At 40.4% G+C, this 8,951-nt stretch overlaps 1 protein-coding gene across 2 annotated transcripts in view; it reads left to right on the forward strand.

Moving 5' to 3' along the window:
* The first annotated feature begins 833 nt into the window (after positions 1-833).
* ERGIC2 (ERGIC and golgi 2) overlaps positions 834-8,951 on the forward strand; it is a 47,744-nt gene continuing 39,626 nt past the window's right edge. For both annotated transcript variants that reach the window (XM_077774590.1, XM_077774591.1), the window contains exon 1: positions 834-940. The gene's annotated coding sequence lies outside the window, so the exon portion shown is untranslated. The remainder of the gene's footprint in view (positions 941-8,951) is intronic.

An 8,951-nucleotide genomic window follows, 5' to 3' on the forward strand; every position in this document is an offset into this window, starting at 1 on the left:
ACTAGTCAGTTTTGCTATACTGGGAAATCCAACTCTTAGGGGTCAGTAATTACCCTGAAAACAGACTCCTCTGGAGACCAGGGACCAGGTCTAACTAAGTGAAAAACAGCCAGCTTCTCTCCAAGCAAGAGCCCATATAATTTTAGACCCACAAAGAAGGAAGGTCTACTGATACCCTTGTGGCTAAAGTAAAGAAGTACTTAGATATTTACCAAGTTCTCATAACAATCATGAGATATTACCGTGCTATTTTACAGAAAAGGAAACGAGATGAAATAATGTGCCCATAAATGGCTGAACTGGAATTTTAACCCAGTAAATCCTAGCCCCAGTGTCTAAGCTCTTACCCACTACAGTAAGCTTCTTCTTAAATATGTGAAGGACTAACCGTGACACGAAAGTCTGGAAATGAAATTGCATCAGTGGAAACACTGATTTTCAATTTAGTGAAATTTCGTTTGAAAAAGGAAGTTTAAATGTTCTTGACGAGAGGAAATGAGGCAAACAGAAGGCACAAAACGTGGTGCGGATTGTACTGATAGGCATTAGGGTTGCAAATGGTAAATCCTGTGCCAAGTCTGTCATTAGCGATGAAGCACTCTATGAGGCGTTGAGATTCGTTCTGTGGCCCCTAAGTGTCAGTAGGAAGGTAACCCGTGCCTTCCAAGAGAAGCTGATTCTTTATTGGCCACGTGGTTACACCTAAAATATATTTCAACCTCTGTTCTGCTTAGCCACACCCCTTTCACATTGACCACACCTGTTGATTCACAAAGCACTTCGTAAGCAAAGGGAATATCGCGAGAACTCTACATTGTCTCCCATCTGACGTTTTCAGTGGTGGTTGTCGCTTTTGTTCTCGCGATATCTTCGGGGGAACTGGAGCCCGGCGACCCGGGCTTCTGTGAAACATGGCGGCCGGCTGGTACCGTAACACAAGGTAAAATACCGAAACCCCGCCGGGTGATGTTCTCCCGATTGTTTAAGGCTGTTCAGGTAGTGAATGTCGTTAAGGGGGCTGAGAGTCTATCGTGGGGTTGCGTCCCTGTCTCCATCAGTCTCTTTTGGAGAAAGGGCCGGACTGGGGAGCCGCTCCACCTCCCCCGGGGGCGTTACTGGCAGGACCCTGGGCAGCGCAGCGCGGGGGAGCTCCGGTCTCCCCAGTCCGGTGTCTGTGCGCTGTCTCGCAACTTGAATGAGTTTAAGTACTTCTCCGATACCTGCTAATCCTGACCCATTGCTTCTCACTGCGCCCTGTGCCCCGGTGGCTCCTCTCGTCCTCAGGGAGAAAGGTCCCGCGTTATGAAAACCAGCCGGAACGTGTCCCGATCCTCCCGGGTGTCTGGCTCCCCGCCCCCATTCAGACGAATTCCACGTCCTTGGCAGCAAGTTGCTGTCTTTAAGAAAGCCCGAGGTCTTGGCCTCGTCTCCAGAGTTTTGCACGCCGCCTGGGGGAATGAAAAAGGGGCAGGGCTGGCGAGATGCTTTAGGAGAGACAGGTCCGAGTCTCACTACTTTTCTTAAACCCCCGAGGGTTAAGAAACCCTCGGAAGGGAACTTGTCAATTCATGGTAGAGAATAGCCTTGGATATAGGTGATTTGTAGAGTTGATAAGTCATTGTTTGAGAAAACGTGTTTAAGTAACTTTTGTATTTTGGATTTAGTGCCGTCGAGACTTCAGGCAAAGTTACATAATATCTGTTAAAATGTTGCAAGACTGGCTTTCAGAGGCAGTTAAAGATACATTTACAAAGCGGACTTATTCATTTGTTTGAAGTTGTATTTAAGTAATTGCCTGGCCTGATACATAAACTCTGGTATATCGCCATGAAAAGAAATGAGTCAGGCTTGTTCATTTAAGAATTCAGGAGGTTTGCTTGTCTTGTTTATTGATATCTTTAAGTTTATGCAGTTATTCCAGTTCAAAAAACATGAACAAAAGAAATTTCATGGTTTTGGGAGGAGAAGGAGAGGAGTTTTGTTTCATTGATAAACTAGTACACAACTGAGTTGAAATGGCTTGAGGGTACATATCATAAAAATATATCAAGCTTGAAAGATCTCTCAAAGGAAATTAGGCTTCGCCTGGAACAACAAAAAAGAATTAGAAAAAATATATATAAATTTATTTTATTTAGGGGTTCATGGTTTCATTGGAAGAAATAGTGAAACTCATTTTTAGTGGAAGTTACCTTAGGCAGTCTAGTAGCTAACAAACCCTATTTAACAGTTTTTTTTTCTGTATTCTGATTATGCCTTTTAATGTCACAATGGCAAATTAGCCTCTTTGTGTCTTAGTTTCCTTATCTGCAAAATGAGAATAAGAATAATAATACCTAAGTCTGTAAGGTATTTGGTGAGGATTTAATGAGTTAAAGCACACAAAGCACTTAGAACAATGCCTATCATGTGGTTAGCATTCATTAAATATTAGCTCTTGTTATTTTAACATTTCTATTTCCTAACTTCTGTTTTTACTCACAAGATATTACCTTGGTACTTAGTCAAAATAAAGACTGAAAAAGACCCTTTTTAAAAAAAATGTTTATTTTTGAGAGTGCATGCAGGGCAGGGGCAAAAGGGGTGGTGGTGCTGAGGACCCAAAGCAGGCTCTGCGCTGACAGGCTGACAGCAGCAAGCCCTAAGGAGTGGGGCTCAACCTGACCAGCTGCGAGATCAGGACCTGAGCCCATTCCGGACATTAACCCGACTGAGCTGCCCAGGTGCCCCTGAAGAAGACGCTCTTTATTTTTTATTTTTTTTTAAATGTTTTTATTTATTTCTGAGAGAGAGACACTGTGAGCAGGGCAGGGTCAGAGTGAGGAGACATAGAATCTGAAGCAGGCTCCAGGCTCTGAGCTGGCTGTCAGCACAGCCCGATGCGGGGCTTGATTCCACGAACCATGAGATCATGACCTGAGCCGAAGTCGGATGCTTAACCGACTGAGCCGCCCAGGTGCCCCAAGAAGACACTCTTTAAAGTAATTTCTTTCTGATCCCAAAACTGATTAAACACTCTCTTTATGTGGTTAATGTCTTTAAACTCCATCTTCCAATTGCTTGCTTCCTTAAGCTGTTATCCTCTGTTGATTGCTAAGGTACAAATTCCTCCTTTCTCCTATTCCATATGGTCTTACTAGTCTAGGTCAGTTTTTCTACTCTTGGTGCTTGTTAACCCATTCTTCTTGCATTTGGAGATATTCAGTCATTTTGTTATAAAGGTATTGTATTTCATGTGTCCCTGACCATTTCCACCTCGGTTTTGTACACTTTTTTTTTTAAGTTTATTTTTGAGAGAGACCAAGACAGCATGAGTGGGGAGGGGTGCAGAGAGAGAGAGAGAGAGAGAGAGAGAGAGAGAATCCTAAATAGGCTCTGCACTGTCAGGGCAGAGCCCAATGTGGGGCATGACCCACGAACTGTGAGTCGTGACCTGAGCTGAAACCAAACCGAGAGTCAGACCCTTAACCAACTGAGCCACCCAGGTGCCCCTCAATTTTGTACTTTGATTGAGTAGTTAGTATACTCAGTCTATTCTTTGAGGAGGATTATATTTGTCCTTGCTTCACATTACTACTAGGTACTTCCAAATTGTATTGCCATCACTCTACAGTCTCTTCTCTTAGCTTTTCTATCACTTTAATATCATCTTCATTCTATTCATGATATTTAAAAAAAAATTTATGTCTTTATTTTGAGAGACAGAGACAAAGAGCAAGCAAGGGAGGGGCAAAGAGAGAGGGAGACACAGAATCCGAAGCCGGCTCCAGGCTCTGAGCTGTCGGCACAGAGCCCAATGTGGGGCTCGAACTTATGAACCAAATCATGACCTGAGCCAAAGCCGTACACTTAACCGACTGAGCCACCCAGGCGCCCCTATTCATGATATTATTAATTAACCTCAGATGCTATCACACCTTCCCCAACGACTTAAACATAAATTTAAAATCTTTGCATTTCTTTTGAGAATTAGAAACATTTATCACATGACTTATTTTTATCTTGGTTAGAAACTGTGCGGTAACCTGTATGTCTCCCTCCTGTCTTTTAATTAAAATCTGATAGAGGATTTTGTGATGCTGAGGATCTTTACAAATTTGTCACACAACTAGTAAGGGCCAAGAAAGTAACCCAAGTTTTTCTGACCATAAAATTCATATTTATACCATCTTACTCAGCTTCTAAGTTTTCCTTTTTTACAAAACACTTTGAAAGTTGTTAGATTTATTTGAATTATGTTGGGGTAAACAATTTTATTATTTTTTTTTTTAAAAAAGTTTAATGTTTAGAGAGAGAGAGAGAGCGCGAGAGAGCATGAGTGGGGAGGGGCAGAGAGTAAAGGGAGACAATCTAATGCAGGCTCCAGGTTCTGAGCCCAACGTGGGGCTCAAACCCATGAACTGTGAGATCATGCACTGAGCTGAAGTTAGACTCTTAACCAACTGAGCCACCCAGGCGCCCCTGGGGTAAACAATTTTAAAAACAACATGAACTCTTCCAAAAAAGTCTTAAGTTTTAAAGTGAAAAGCATTAAGTACTTTTGGATGATAGCTAGTATTTGTCAATTGAAACTAAGTTATCTTTCATAAAAAAATTTTTAAGTGTAAAGTATTCTAATGCAATGTAATCATGATTTTATAGATAAGTAGTTTTGCTTTTTGTTTCTGAAGTTCATTTATGGCCTTTGATAATATTTATTTGATGTCTGTTCTCATTCTTATTAGTTCCTTGTATTAGTTTCATGGGGCTGCTAGTTCCCATAAACTGGATGGCTTAAAAACATCGACATTTAGGGGCACCTGGGTGGCTCAGTCGGTTAAGTGTCTGACTTCTGCTCAGATCATGATCTCGTGGTCCGTGGTTTCGAGCCCTGCATTGGGCTCTATGCTGACAGCTCAGAGCCTGGAGCCTATTTCAGATTCTGTGTCTCCCTCTCTCTGTCTGCCCCTCCCCAGCTCATGCTCTGTCTCTCTCTGTCTCAAAAATAAATAAACATTAAAAAAAATTAAAAAAAAATTGACATTTATCTCAGAGTTCTGGAGGCTAGCAGATGAAATCAAGGTCTTGGCAGTGCCATGGTACCTCTGACTGCTGTAGGAAAGAACCTTCCTTGCGTCCTGTAGCATCTGGGTACTCATTGGCTTTTCTTGGCTTGTAGATGCATCACTCTTACCTCTGCCTCTTCATGTGGCATTCTCTTCTGCTTGTGTGTCTTAAAAGAACAGCAGTCATTGGATTTTGGACCACCCTAATCCAGTATGATCACATCTTAACTAATTACATCTTCAAAGACCCAACTAGTATGTTTCCAAATAAGGCCCATTTACCAATACCAGGATTAGGACTTCACTGTATCCTTGTAGGGGACACAGTTCAACCCACAACATGGTCATATATATTAACCAATTAAATATTTCTTATATTGCCAAATATATATTAAAAATAGAAGTTAGCTCATAAAATGTGGGTAGCAGGAGTAAAATTGTTTCTCCATTTTTGTTTGGAGAAGTAGTAAAACTTAATTGAGCAGACTGTAAAAGGTGTCATGAATTCTTTGTTTTAATTTTGGGAAAACATAGTGTCATTATATTCAAATGGATGCAGTGGTGAAATATGGGCTTTGTTCACATTAATTAAATTGAGTTTTGATAATGTGTGTGTGTTCCAGAATGAAAGGTGGTTTCTTATTTCTCATGCAGTTTTTCAAAGCATTGCCTTAGTCTCACTTGTTATCAATGACTTCCTCAACTTTGTTTTACTTCTTAATATACATGACAATTTAGGGGAGAAATTGAAGAAAACAGATTGGAGATTGGGAAAGTACGAAGAGCAGCACCAACCAGTGGGCAAAGAAATCAAATGCAGTGGCTTCTAAATTTTTAGATTTTTGTGGACCTGCACAAAATATAGAGGAGAAACAGGGAAAGGAACTGGATTTGAGGGCTGATGTAGAATTGCAGTTTTTAATTTTAGTAAAGCAGGACATCCCAAAACAAAAGAAACAAAAACCTCTGTTACCTGCTTTTATCATTTCATAAAAGAAAGGACATTTTGACACACATATAAAAGGAAATAATCTCAGATAAAATATTTTTAGATTGAATAAATTTAGCTTTAAAAGTTTCATATTTTTCATTTAGGTTCAGAAAACAAAATTTTCTAATAGAATGGCAGTGAGTTCTGGAAACCAGTGATTTGGGGTATTTCTAAACGCATTTTTAAAAATGGCAAAAAGAGTGGGGGCAGGAGCAGTGGAACTGGATAACTGGGAATCCAGCTTATTGAAAACACAGGGAAAGCGAAGAACGAATTCTTTCCTAGTTAGGAAATTAAAGAGCTGGAAGGATAATTGGTTCTGCTCAGAGAGGAAAACTAGTGTTTTGGATTTTAGAGATGGAACTGTTTTAAAAGTTAAGAGAAGCCAAAACATGGTCTTGCTTGCATGTGGCTTTGCATGGATGGAGGTCACTGGCATAGGAAATCGGTTAAACTTACATGGTAAAGGCATTATCATTGCAAATGAATGCCACAGGATGAGTGTCATAGGGTCATGATTTGCAAAGGATTGTGACAGAATGGGGAAGAAGAGAAGCCTATTGAATGATCCAGGTGCTAAAGTTATTAAGGAAATTTTAAATATATCCAGATGTTAACAGACCATGATCACAAGTACTGAAGTGTCAGTGTACACTGAGGTTTGGAGCATGGACTCTGCTGGAATCTCTCTGGACTCTCTGGAATCAAGTCAGTTGGGTTCAAATCCAGGTTCTACTGCTTGCTGTGTAGCCCTGAAGATCTTACTTGACTGTTCTGTGCCTCATTTTTCTTATCTATAAGTGAGAATAAAAGTATCTTTTTTAAGTATTTATCGATTTTTGAGAGAGAGAGAGTGCATGTCTACGAGTTGGAGGGTGGGCAGAGAGAGAGGAGAGAGAGAGAATCCCAACCAAGCTCTGCACTGTCAGTGCAGAGCCTGATATGGGGCTTGAACCCTTGAGCCATGAGATCATGACCTGAGCCGAAATCAAGAGTCGGATGTTCAACTTGCTGAGCCACCCAGGCACCCCTGTGTTAATTATTATTAGAAATATACTTGAAAAGGAAAGAGATGTTTGAGAAATCATAATAAAACATATACTGCCTTTCCCGGTGAGTCTCAGAAATGAAGTAAGGATTTGAAGGGAATTACCACCAGGAGAATGTCAAGTTTCATGAAGAAAGCAGGTAAAAGGATTGCTTTTAGAAAAACTGGAAGTTACTGGATAACTTGTTCCTCTCAGAACAGTGGCTCTATAGAGTAGAGTGGCAAGTATTGGAGATGGAATGAGTTTCTTCGATGCAGGTTAGTGCTGATCTAACAGGAATGGGACAGGAGGAGGAGCAGAGTGGCAAGGTGCCCCATTCTAGAAGAGCAATCATGGAAAACAGGAACGGAAGATGCTAGATTGAGACTGGGAGGTCGCTAGGTGGGAGGAGTGCTGAATAAGCTGTATGACTTGTTAGAAGTTTGTAAAACTTACTAGCTGCTTGTCATATCTTTGTATTTATATATAATTTAAAGGAATACATTTATAAAGCTTACAAAAATACAGCAAGTTTAGGAGTAAAGTTCAGTTTATTTGCTCAATTGTGCTATACCTATTATGTATTCTAGGTACTAGGACTAATATAATGGAAAAAAACCCCCAAAATTCCTCTCCTTGTGGATCTTCTATTTTTATGTATTTACTTATCTCACTGTTTTGATTGGAAAGCTGTGCTATCGTGGGTATGTCTGAGTAAATTTCCTTCCTTCATGTTTTGGAGAATTTCACACCTTTCTTTTTTTCTTTCATTTCATGAATATTTATTCTATGTCTCTGTGTTGGGCATTGGAAATAACACAGATCAACTTAGGGTTCCTGCCCAAACATTACAGGGGAGAAAACCAAATTAAACAAGCAATTAATTGAGTCTGAATTGCCTTTGCAATGACCCAGTGAAAATGTCATAGAAAGCAAAGCAAAAATATATGTCTGTAGAGAGATTTGTACTGGGAATAAAGATTTGAGAAGAAAGGGCATATAAGTGGAAATTGCAGGGAGGAAAGATCACTGGGAGAAAGTGTGGAGGTTTGGAGGAGGGCCTAGAGCAGGATCTGAGTGGAAGAAGAATCTGCATAGTAAAGAAGGTCTTAGAGGTAGAATGAAAATCAGGAATATAGTATCACTTAAGCCAAGTTGAGATGCTGTTTCAAGAAGAAAAAGAAGTGATAAACCAGTTTTTCAGAGGCAGAATCAGATATGGACTAGAAATTCCATAGAATTTCATACTAAAGAAGTTATTCATGGGGCAGCTAGGTGGCTCAGTCAGTTGAATGTCCGAGTTAGGCTCAGGTCATGATCTCGCAGTCCATGAGTTCAAGCCCCCATGTTGGGCTCTGTGCTGATAGCTCAGAGCCTGGAACCTGGTTCAGATTCTGTCTCCTCTCTCACTGCTGCTCCCTACTCGCATTCTCATTCTCTCCCTCTCTCTCAAAAATAAGCAAACATAAAAAAAAAAAAGTTGTTCATGACTTAGCTCAGAGCAAATTTAGTTAAGAGATGAGCATGTAGTGAGGAAGTAGTCACAGTGTACAAATGAGGACAATTCATTCTTTTTTTGTTTTTATAGTAAACGCTACCCTCGTGAGGCTCAAGCTCATCCTGAGACCAAGATTCACATGCCTTTGACTTAGCCAGCCAGGTGCCCTGACAATTCATTCTTTTAAATTTGGTTTATAGATAAGCAGCCAGAGATCTATAGTTGGAGTTGGACTTGATCTTAAATGTAGAGTTTTGTTTTATTTTTATTTTTATTTTTAAATTTTTTTTTAATGTTTTGTTTATTTCTAGGAGAGAGAGACAGCGTGAGCAGGGGAGGGTCAGAGAGAGAGGGAGTCACAGACTGAAACAGGCTCCAGGCTACGCGCT

This window comes from Crocuta crocuta, unplaced genomic scaffold (assembly GCF_008692635.1).
Source record: "Crocuta crocuta isolate KB4526 unplaced genomic scaffold, BGI_CrCroc_1.0 scaffold176, whole genome shotgun sequence".
In the NCBI taxonomy this organism is placed as follows: Eukaryota; Metazoa; Chordata; class Mammalia; order Carnivora; family Hyaenidae; genus Crocuta; species Crocuta crocuta.